The sequence below is a fragment of the Balaenoptera borealis genome, assembly GCF_965194805.1.
Source record: "Balaenoptera borealis genome assembly, chromosome: 14".
In the NCBI taxonomy this organism is placed as follows: domain Eukaryota; kingdom Metazoa; phylum Chordata; class Mammalia; order Artiodactyla; family Balaenopteridae; genus Balaenoptera; species Balaenoptera borealis.
In genome coordinates this window covers 50,657,126-50,667,531 of record NC_138875.1, presented here as the reverse complement: position 1 = coordinate 50,667,531, position 10,406 = coordinate 50,657,126, and the positions used below count along the sequence as shown (strand labels likewise).

The window sequence follows — 10,406 nt, the reverse complement described above, 5'->3', positions numbered from 1 at the left end:
CTGTGATTAATGCTGCAGTGAACATGGGAGTACAGACATTCCTTCAAGATAATAATTTTATTTCTTTTGGATGTATACCCAGAAATGGGATTGCTATTTCATATGTTTGTGATGTTTTTAATTTTTTGAGGAACCTCTGTATGACCTACCCTGAAGAATATTCCATGTGCACTTGAGAAGAGTGTCTGTTCTGCTGCTGTATGTATGTTAGGACTATTTGATCTGAAGTGTTGTTCAGGTCCATTGTTTCCTTATTGATTTTCTGTCTGGATGAGAAGTTCCCTACTTCAGAGCTGTTAATATTTGCTTTATATATTTGGGTGCTCTGATGTTGGGTGCATATATATTTACTATTGTTATTTCCTCTTAATGAATCAAGTTTTTTATCATTATATAATAATTTTTTTGTCTCTTATTACAGTTTTTGACTTAAAGTCTATTTTGTCTGATATAAGTGTAGCTACTCCCACTCTCTTTTGGTTTCTATTTGCATGGAATATATTTTTCTATCCCTTTACTTTCAGCCTGTGTGTTTCCTTAAAGCTAAATTGATTCTCTTATAGGCAGCATATAGCGGGGTCTTTTTTTTTTTTTCCTTATCCATCCATCCACTCTATGTCTTCTGATTGGAGAATTTAGTCCATTTACATTTAATGTAACTATTGATCAGCTCACAGGGAGATGGCACTGTGGCTTGTAATCTTGTGCCCTGAAAGGATAAGAGGAAATCCCTCATGGTGGGAGGTCAAAGACTAAAGAAAACAAGCATGTACAAGGCTTGATATGGTGTAAAGACTTCTCCCTTCAGTTCTCAACCTTACTACCAATGTCTTGTGTAGTAGGTTTTTTTTTTTTTTTTTTTTTTAAATGAAGGCAGTGTTTTATCACTAGAACAGCATTACCACAAGACCAGGGTGGCATAAGCAAGACCTGGGGGAGAACCATAAACTCAGCTATTTAAGGAGAAGCTCTGGATAACATATAAATAGGTTTATTAGTTTTACTAAACACTTGAGTTTGGCTTTGGACTTCTGTAATCCATAGAATGTAGGTTTGAATCACTGTAACCTAGAGCTTAAGGGCAATATAGACTTACCCTCCTAATATTTGGATCACACAAAAATGACAGAGTTACTCTTCCATGATGGCTGACCCAGTTAGACACACTGGATGATGGCAAATATTTATCACAACAGTGCAGAGAAATCACATGTTGGTGCAGGAATTGACTGATAAAAACACTTCTGTTTACTAATTAACAGTGCCTGTGGCTTCTACTTCCATGGCAGCTTGGAAATATAGAAGTCATTAAGTAAAAATTCACAAAATGGGAGAGAATCAATTTTATGCTGAATTATCCATTATAAAATATTTCTTCAAATCTCTCTCCTCATTGTGAATCTTATAAAAGTCAAAACTTTAAAATACTTACATGATTATAATTATTTTAAAAGTCTTATTAAATTTTCATCTATAAAATATCTCATTAACTGCCACACTTACGTCAAGGTTAAAGGTGGGAAATGAAGCAAGGTATTATTACTGAAAAACAGTCGAAGCACCTAAATTGTTTTTCTTAATTGAAATTGGTGTATGGTATGGTTCGACAACACAGACAGCCAGTGAGGCTGACCTGATATTCTACAAGTATTAGCTAAGATTCCCACGCTGGGAGTTTTAAAATTTATTTTTGAATGGATAGGAAATTTAAAATAGAAAAAAAGTTACTTCAACATTAGTCATAATATCTAATAAGTGAAGGGCAGCAGAATATGCCATCTCAAAATAATGCTATTTTATTTTATTATTTATTTATTTATTCTTTTGGCCACACCATGTGTCATGTGGGGCCTTAGTTCCCTGATCAGGGATCGAACCTGTGCCCCCTGAAATGGAAGCACAGAGTCTTAACTACTGGACTGCCAGGGAAGTCCCAAAATATGCTATTTTAAAACAAGGGTTATTTTGAGCTGAAGGCAATTAAGAAGAGGCAGATACAAGAAGAGTTCTCTGCAGTCCCCGTATTTGCCTAAAAGCAGAACATAAATGTGTGAAAGTGTCCCCCGTCCCCTCTGTACCAGGAAAGACAGAAGTTAATCACTGGAGGCTACTCTAGATCTTTATCAGCTAAGAGATAGCACCAGAGGAATCTTTATAACAAACTTTACTAACTGGCCCTTATCTACTATTAATTTCCTTATATTTACCTTCCCATAATTTGTCCTTCTGAGAAGCTCAAAGACCTTTTCCTTTGTTTTGTTACTTCTCTACAAAATTATTATTCTTTGCTAAGATTCCACATAAGTTCAAGTTCTAATCACCTCTCTGAGTTATTCATCTCTGAGTACTCCTGTGTGTATGTGGGATGCGCATGCTAAAAATTTGTTTGTTTCTTGCTTTTCTCTTATTACTCTGTCTTTTCTGAGTCTAATTTGCAGAGTCCCAGCTAATGAACTTAAGATGGGTAGAGAAAAAGTAATTTTTTTCCTCCCTTACACAAGCAAGTTGTTTAGGTTCTGCATTATGTAAAGGGAAGTTCATGTGATAAAAGTAACACATTTTTCTGGAAAAGTCTTGAAAAAGAAGGTAAAATATCCAAGTAATATATCTTTAAGAAATCTACATTCAGCAGTTATTTCCCAAGAGGAGAAATGTTTTCTAGTTTGACCTATATTGTTTAGATTGTTGTTTTATTTTCTTATAAAATTAGTAAGACACATGCATTAAAGTCAAAACATCTGGAAAGACTAATTTTTGAAAGCTCCCATGCTTATTTTCCCACCCCCTCTGATAACAAATAGAAGGCAGGTATCAGTCTTATGGAAATAGTTGGCCTATGCAGTCCACCATGGCAGACAGGAGGTGGTGGACCAGGCCGCAGGGTGGGAATGCCATCTTCCCAGTGCTTTTCCTTTGAGGGCTACAACTGTCCTCCCAACTGTTAGAGGCCCCAAATCTTGGGAAGATTGTACTTTGGACCCTCTTCCTTTTCTCTTTCTCTCTATTTGGGAAAGGGGTTGCAGAGGAAAAAAAATGATAGAGTTTAAGAATAGGTGGAAGTTTTGTTCAGTTATTCATGGTTTATTTCTTTCTTTTTTCAGTTTTAGTATTTTTTAAAATTGAGTATAGTTGATTTACAATGTTGTGTTAATTTCTGCTGTACAGCAAAGTCAGTTATATATACATTCCTTTTTTAAAAAAATTATTTATTTATTTATTTATTTATTGTTTATTTTTGGCTGCGCGGGGTCTTAGTTGCGGGATCTTCGTTGCAACATGCAGGATCTTTAGTTGCGGCATGTGGACTTTAAGTTGTAGCATGCATGCAGGATCTAGTTCCCCGACCAGGGATCGAACCCGGGCCTCCTGCATTGGGAGCACGGGGTCTTATCCACTAGACCACCAGGGAAGTCCCCCATACATTCTTTTTTAAAATATTCTTTTCCATTATGGTTTATCATAGGGTTATTGGATATAGTTCCCTGTGCTATACAGTAGGACCTTGTTGTTTATTCATCCTGTATATAAAAGCTTACATCTACTAACCCCAACCTCCCACTCCATCCTTCCCCCAAGCCCCTCCCCCTTGGCAACCACCAGTCTGTTCTCTATGTCAGTGATTCTGTTTCTGTTTTATAGATAGGCTCATTTGTGTCATATTTTATTTTATTTTATTTTTTTATAGTGAAAACTGTCTTTATTTTCATTGCCTTTTATTTTCAACAATGATTACTTGAACTTAAAAAAAAAAAGACAGCCTTTAATAACTAATGGTTATTGAAGAGCCAAACCTTTCCAGCCCACTTCATACTCTCTTTCAACCATTTCAGGGCAGAACAATGTTCCATACTATAAACCTGTTCCTTATTAACATTGATGGTCATGTGCTTAATGAAAAGCTTTGGATCTGATATACGAGCAGCCATAATTAATCTTTCCACTGCAGCTTGATAGTCATCCTTGCTCTGAGATTTGTTTTCTACACATCTTTTTAAAACTACCTGCAGTGTCTGTGTAGAAGTTCCAGGACTCTGAATACTACTAGCATTAGATACCAGGAAGATTTCAATAGCTAAAAGCATTTCAATCTCAGACAAATAGGAAGGAATCAGTAGAGGTTTTCGGTATAAATTTCCCTCCAATGGTGGGTAGCAACCCAATGAAAGAGCACTTTTGTGTGGGCTCTGGCTTGGAGCCATAAACAACTTCTTCCTAAAGAAGTAATTAATCTTCTAAGAAAGGAAAAATCAATAGGGATGCTCTTTGAAATCATGCATTCTGCTACGGAGGATGACATACAAAGACTGTTGCTTTCTATACAGGCATCTTGAGAATTTTGAAAACCTGGTAGATTTTGCAAAACTTCAAATGTCTGTCTGTAAAGACTCTTCGCTATGATTTCATGTGCAGTTGTACAGAGCAGATTATGCCAATTGAGCACATCCAGTCTATCACAAGGCCACAGTGGTGTATTGATGACCCCCTCTGACTCCCTTAATACCCAAATGGCACCATCTAAGCTTCCGCTTTTTAGAAAAATTTCTGCTGCAATATTCACAACTTGACATCTTGGTGCTAACTTCTCAGGCCCTATACGTCCTTTTAAACTTGTAAAATGTATTTTTAATTCATATAGTTTATCTAAGACCTTCCTTCCCTTGGACCAGCTTGTGGTAGAAGTACATAGCACTGATTCCGATTCTTCCCAGCAAAGTTTTATCTACTTCACTATTTTGTGGATCTTTGCTAACTGTTTCGGCGAATTCACGAAATGGAACACCTGGTCTCTCGTCTTTACAGTCTTTTGTTAGTGTCTCAGCAATACAAGCACAAAATCTCTGGGAAATCTGCAAATTTTTCACAGCCCAGTTTTATGTTAATGTATACATTTCCCAATTTGGTCCAGTCACCTTTTTCTTTACAATGCTGTATTTCATTCAAGGCTGACTCTAAATCACACTTCCAGTTCTTTTTAAACTGCCTCATCCGTAACCTGGCTTTCATTTCCAGAACTGCAGTTATTTCTTGCTTGGAAGCCTGTACTTGGTATAAAAGCTTAATAATATAGTTAAAGTGTTCTGGGTCAAGTACCATCCCAGCTTCAACAAGCTTGCAAAAGATATCAAAGCAGGTACAGCACTCCTTAATTTCATAGTTGCCACATACTCAAATATTTTTAGTAATATTTTCAGAGCAGGCAGCATTTTAACCATTATGCTGAGGTTCATGACCTGAAATACTTCTTTTCAATAAACAATGTTTGAGTAAAGAATTTAGAAGGTCATTTAGCACTTGTAAATCCAAGTGTATACCCGGCGGAAACTTTCTGTAGCACTCCATAAACGTGTTTACAGGTCAGTCCCTGGCTGTGGATCATCACTTGAGGCTTCAGTAACTTTTCTTTTTCCCTTGGTGTGTCTTCCTGACTGCAAGGGGAGCTCTGCCTCCTTCGCTGCTTCTAAGCCAGGCTGGTCTGATGGGTCTGAAGAGCCCCCCTGGCTCCCAGGCCCCTCCACTAGCTGCCTTGCTGAAGCCTTCCCAGGCCCGGACGCCTCACCCGACTTGTCACTTTCCACCTCTTCTCTCCCAGACAGCCCGGGCCACCATCCTCCTCTCTTGCCTGCTCTCCTCGCGCCCCCGCCCCTGCCTCAGGGCTGCAGCCTCCCGCCTCACCTGGCCCTGGCCACCAGCAGCCGCGTGTCACCTTCATGCCCTGGGGCCGTCGTGGGGCCCGAGGGTGGCGGCCTCAGCATCTGCCCCGGGCCGCCTGTCTGCCCACCTAGGCCCTCTGCGCCCGCTCACAAGAGCCCAGTGGCGGCACGAAAGCTGCTTCCGCCACCAGGCACCCGCCCTGTGTCATATTTTAGATTCCACATATACGTGATATCATATGGTATTTGTCTTTCTCTTTCTGACTTACTTCACTGAGTATAATAATCTCTAGTTGCATTCATGTTGCTGGAAATGGCATTATTTCATTCTTTTTTATGTCTGAGTAGTATTCCATTGTATATATGTACACATCTTCTTTATCCATTCATCTGTCATGGACATTTAGGTTGTTTCCATGTGTTGGCTATTGAGAATAGTGCTGCTATGAACACAGGGGTGCATGTATCTTTTTGAATTACAGATTTGTCTGGATATATGCCCAGGAGTAGGATTGCTGGATCATTCTTTTTCTTTCTTCTTTTAAAAAAAAATTCCTTTGTTAAAATGAATGTCACAATAGTTATTTTTGTGTTCTGCTTAAACATTGTATTCTGGATTCACATTTAACACAGAATCATTTCAGCAGATTTGAAAGTCTCTTTAAAACTTGACTTTCCTTGTTTGAATAACAGCTGGAGTATGCAGACACTTGCACCATTAATTTGGACATAGCCTTGGGTTTTTGCCAAAGTGTAGCACTTTTAAAAAAGTTACACACATACACAAAATTCCAAGTAGAATTCCTGCATTGGGCCTTCACTGCTGCGCACAGGCTTTCTCTAGTTTCGGCGAGTGGGGGCTACTCTTTGTTGCGGTGCATGGGCTTCTCATTGCAGTGGCTTCTCTTGTTGTGGAGCACGGGCTCTAGGCACGCGGGCTCAGTAGTTGTGGCTCATGGGCTCTAGAGCGCAGGCTCAGTAGTTGTGGCACACAGGCTTAGTTGTTCCGCGGCATGTGGGATCTTCCCGGACCAGGGCTCGAACCCGTGTCCCCTGCATTGGCAGGCAGATTCTTAACCACTGCGCCACCGGGGAAGTCCCAGAATTGTCATTTTAACATCCATTTGAATGACTTCTTATAATTTACTAAATGCTTTCTGATATATTATTTACTGTGGCGAGTTTGAATATGTGGGATTTGTCCCTTTGGATAGGAGCACCTCCCAAAGTGGGTAGTGAAAAGTTCATAAAAGATAAATTTTTATTACTATTACCAAATAGAACCGTCTAGGTATGTGCATATATATATACAGATACACACATATATATTCACATGCATGCATATGATTTACGTACATTTATCTATTTGATAAATAACTATATATAACTAATACACGTATAATATATATATGTGTATCTCTATCTGCTGTCTGTCTATCTATCTAAAATTTTATAAGCAAGGGCTGAAGACTCCTTTGGAGAAGTACAGGAGGCTCCATTATTTACACCATGACTTAAGGAAAACTGACTCTAGGTCAAATCCTGAGGGTGGAGTGTGGTTCTGCTCCTCTTCCTCTCCTTTTTCTGCCTCAGGTCTTAAGCCATTGCTACTCAGGAAACAAATGATCTAATCCAGGGAATTTTTAACTTCCTGCGCCCAAACCCCAAGATACATGGAAGGGCTTCAGGGCAGTTTTGTGTGCAACTTCTAGGCCTGACCTTTAACCTAGTTCCCACCATACCCTTTCTGCAGGCTCAATGCCTAAGAAAGCCCTGACCTTGGAAGGTACATGTTAAAAGTGGCGGAGCCCTAAGATGGGAACCAGCCTGGGTTCCTGAATCACCACTTAGTGGAGAGCCACCTGCTGAGCAGGAGCATCTACTTTGGACTTCGCATGAGTGAAAAACAAACTTCTGTCATGTTTGAGCCACTGGACCTTGTGGGGTGGCTTCTTATAGCAGCTAAAGTTACACTGATTAGTCACAGGGTTCATAACTTTCATTAGATAAGCAAAGAAGCCCATAACTATAGTTAGGAACACTTGAATCAAATTCTAGAAGCATAGAATGTTTTTGCTGGAATCAACCTCAGATTTCTTAGTTAGAGTCTGGGGCCTGGCAGAGGTGGTGGGCAGAGGGATGAGGACGCAGTAGGAAGTGGAGGTGGTCCACGTGTGGTGGGTGGTATGACAGATGTCCTCGCTAGGCAATCCTTCTAGCCTCCTCTCACCTAAACCCCTATTCTGATGAAGACATTTGGATCCAGCCCAACTACCTCATTTTTTATTGAAGCCCAGGATGGTGAAGGGTCTCATCCCAGGTCTCAGGTAGTTGGCAGCCCTGATGCATTAATTCAAGCTGTAATGTTAATGACTCCTGGATTATTCCTCCCACAATATTTGTATTTTAAAGGAAACCTGAAGAAAAGGAAAATTTTAACTCCAAATTCTGCTTTAAGCTGTATGTCTCTTCCATGGTGGTGTTTCAGGTGTTTTGAAACCTGGGTGCAGAAGACATTCTTAGAAGATTTCAGGGAATCCCTGCAATCACAATATCGGGTACCCGTCTACTCTGCCTGTGTGTAAAGCCATTTGTGAAGATAAAGATTCACATAGTGGAAAAGGAGAGAATTCTCCCCATAGCTTGAAGCAAATAGAGGTGGTCTGATATATTGGAGTTATTGTATTGGAACAAAAGGGCCAAATAGCCTTGAGATTAAGAGAATTATAAATAGGCCCAAGCAGCCTTCGAGGAGGTCTTCAGTAGGGGGTCGTATTATTTTTAATTAGCTAAGAATAAAGTGATTTGGGCTACAGTATTTTAGGCCACAATTTTAATTAGCCATGCCATTAGTTTATATTTTCTTTTGAGAACTTAATAACTAATGGTGCAACTGAATCTCTCAAAAATTTCATCAGCAGAATATTTTCGTATTCTGCTATAAATTAAGCTGTATGGAGGGGCACATTTATTTTCTTTCATTTCCTTCTTAACACACGCAGTGGTGAGATGTTAGGATTTACATGACTCATTAGCTCATTTCCTGCCTAGTCCTTTCCTGCCCATTTCCTTGTTCGGTTTTCATAACTTTTTTTGATGCCTGGGAGTCACTGGATATTTTCAGGCTGCTTTTACCTCAGGATTTGGGTTGGTACCTAGAGTCCAATTGTTTTGGGTTTTGCTCTGATTAACACCTCCCTCTCAGGGCTTTTAATCCTGAAAAAGCTGTGGCAGTTTGGAAAATCAGGGTCCGATGTTAACTAGCCATAGGAGAGACAAGATGATGTTTCCAGGCAGCATTATCTCTGGAAAATACCAAAGCTGCAAGAAACAGACATGTAACTTCAGTTGAAGGGGTTTAATGAGTTAATGAGGGGTTAAATGGACAAAGATTTAAACAGGAAAGGGCGGGGGTGACACCATTTTTCAGGTCAGCAATTGAGGAGTTAAGCTTTTAGGAGCACAGAGAACAACAGTTAAAACCATTGAAAGCCCCACTAGCAGTTCTGACCTTTATCTGCAGGGTCCAAATCCAGACAAGGGTCTTAATTAGCTCCAGAGAAATCTAGCGCTTTGGCAACATACCAACACACATTAAAAAAACAAGAAAACCCCAAACCAACCAGTAAATAAAAGAGCCATTTTTTAAAAAAAAAGTTAAATAGGAGCAACATTTATATAACCTTTTGGTGTTTCTGTTTTCCAATTTCTCATTTTTGTTCTCCCTATACCATCTTACACTTGATTCTTTTCCATGACCTTCAGCTTATTCCCTCTTGTTTTTTTTATCTGTTTATTGTCCTTCTAGAATTTAGATGCACTTTAAAATTTTTTTTCTATATTTTAATTTTTTAATTATAAAAGGAATGCATGCTTATTGTATAAATAATTTTCAACAATGAAAAATGCATAGTTATGAAGTCTCCCACGCGTCCAAGATTTTTTCTATGCATTTTACATAGATGTGTGTGTTTATGTGTGAGTCTAATCATATACATACACACTCAAAAAATTTTTTTAACAAAAAAAGCGTCGTATGTGCAACTCTGCAACTTGCCTTTTTTATGTACTCATGTATCTCATTATATTTCTACATTGGATTGATATAGGTGGTGCGCCTTTTTATATAGATTTTTATTTAAAAAATTCTAGCATATTTTTTAATCCCTGATCAAAATATTTTGAGCTGTGTGTCCAATCAATGCATGTAGGTGCTGTGATTTATAAAATATGATTTTATTTGTAACTAGAGCTTGCATGTTATATTGGCTTATGTCTTTGTGCACTATTTTGAATGCATAATCAGTGTTTCTTTCGCTCTTATCGTTATTACTCTTTTAATCTTTTGTTCATTCAAATAATTTTTGGTTTCTTTCCTGTTTAAGTCTTTCTTGTGTTAGCTTTGTTCTTTTCCTTTCTCATTCCATTTTTCCCTTTTCTACTGGCTTGGAAGTTATATACACTAGTTCCATTCTTTTAATGTTTACCCTAGAAATTTTAACATGCATATGTAACTTAACATAGTGTACATTTATTATCTTTGCTGTCTTGTCAGACGCTCAAAACCTAAGATGACCAATTCTGGTTATTCTCTCTGACTTAACATGTATAGTATTTTTGGCTCCATATTGATTACTTTTTAACTCCACAAATTCTGTTGTTTTATGTAGTTGGAGATTTTTCCCCCTCACTGTTCTTTCTTCATTTCTTGCTTCCCAGGCCCCACTCTAGTATAATTTTCATTCCTCCTAAAAT

General features: G+C 38.6%; 1 pseudogene across 1 annotated transcript; it reads right to left on the bottom strand.

Annotated features, from left to right (window-relative positions):
• Positions 1-205: 205 nt before the first annotated feature.
• Positions 206-5,355, bottom strand: LOC309611277 (protein TOPAZ1 pseudogene; annotated as a pseudogene). Its single transcript has one exon. The product of its transcript is annotated as a protein TOPAZ1 pseudogene (transcript).
• Between the last annotated feature and the right edge of the window lie 5,051 nt (positions 5,356-10,406).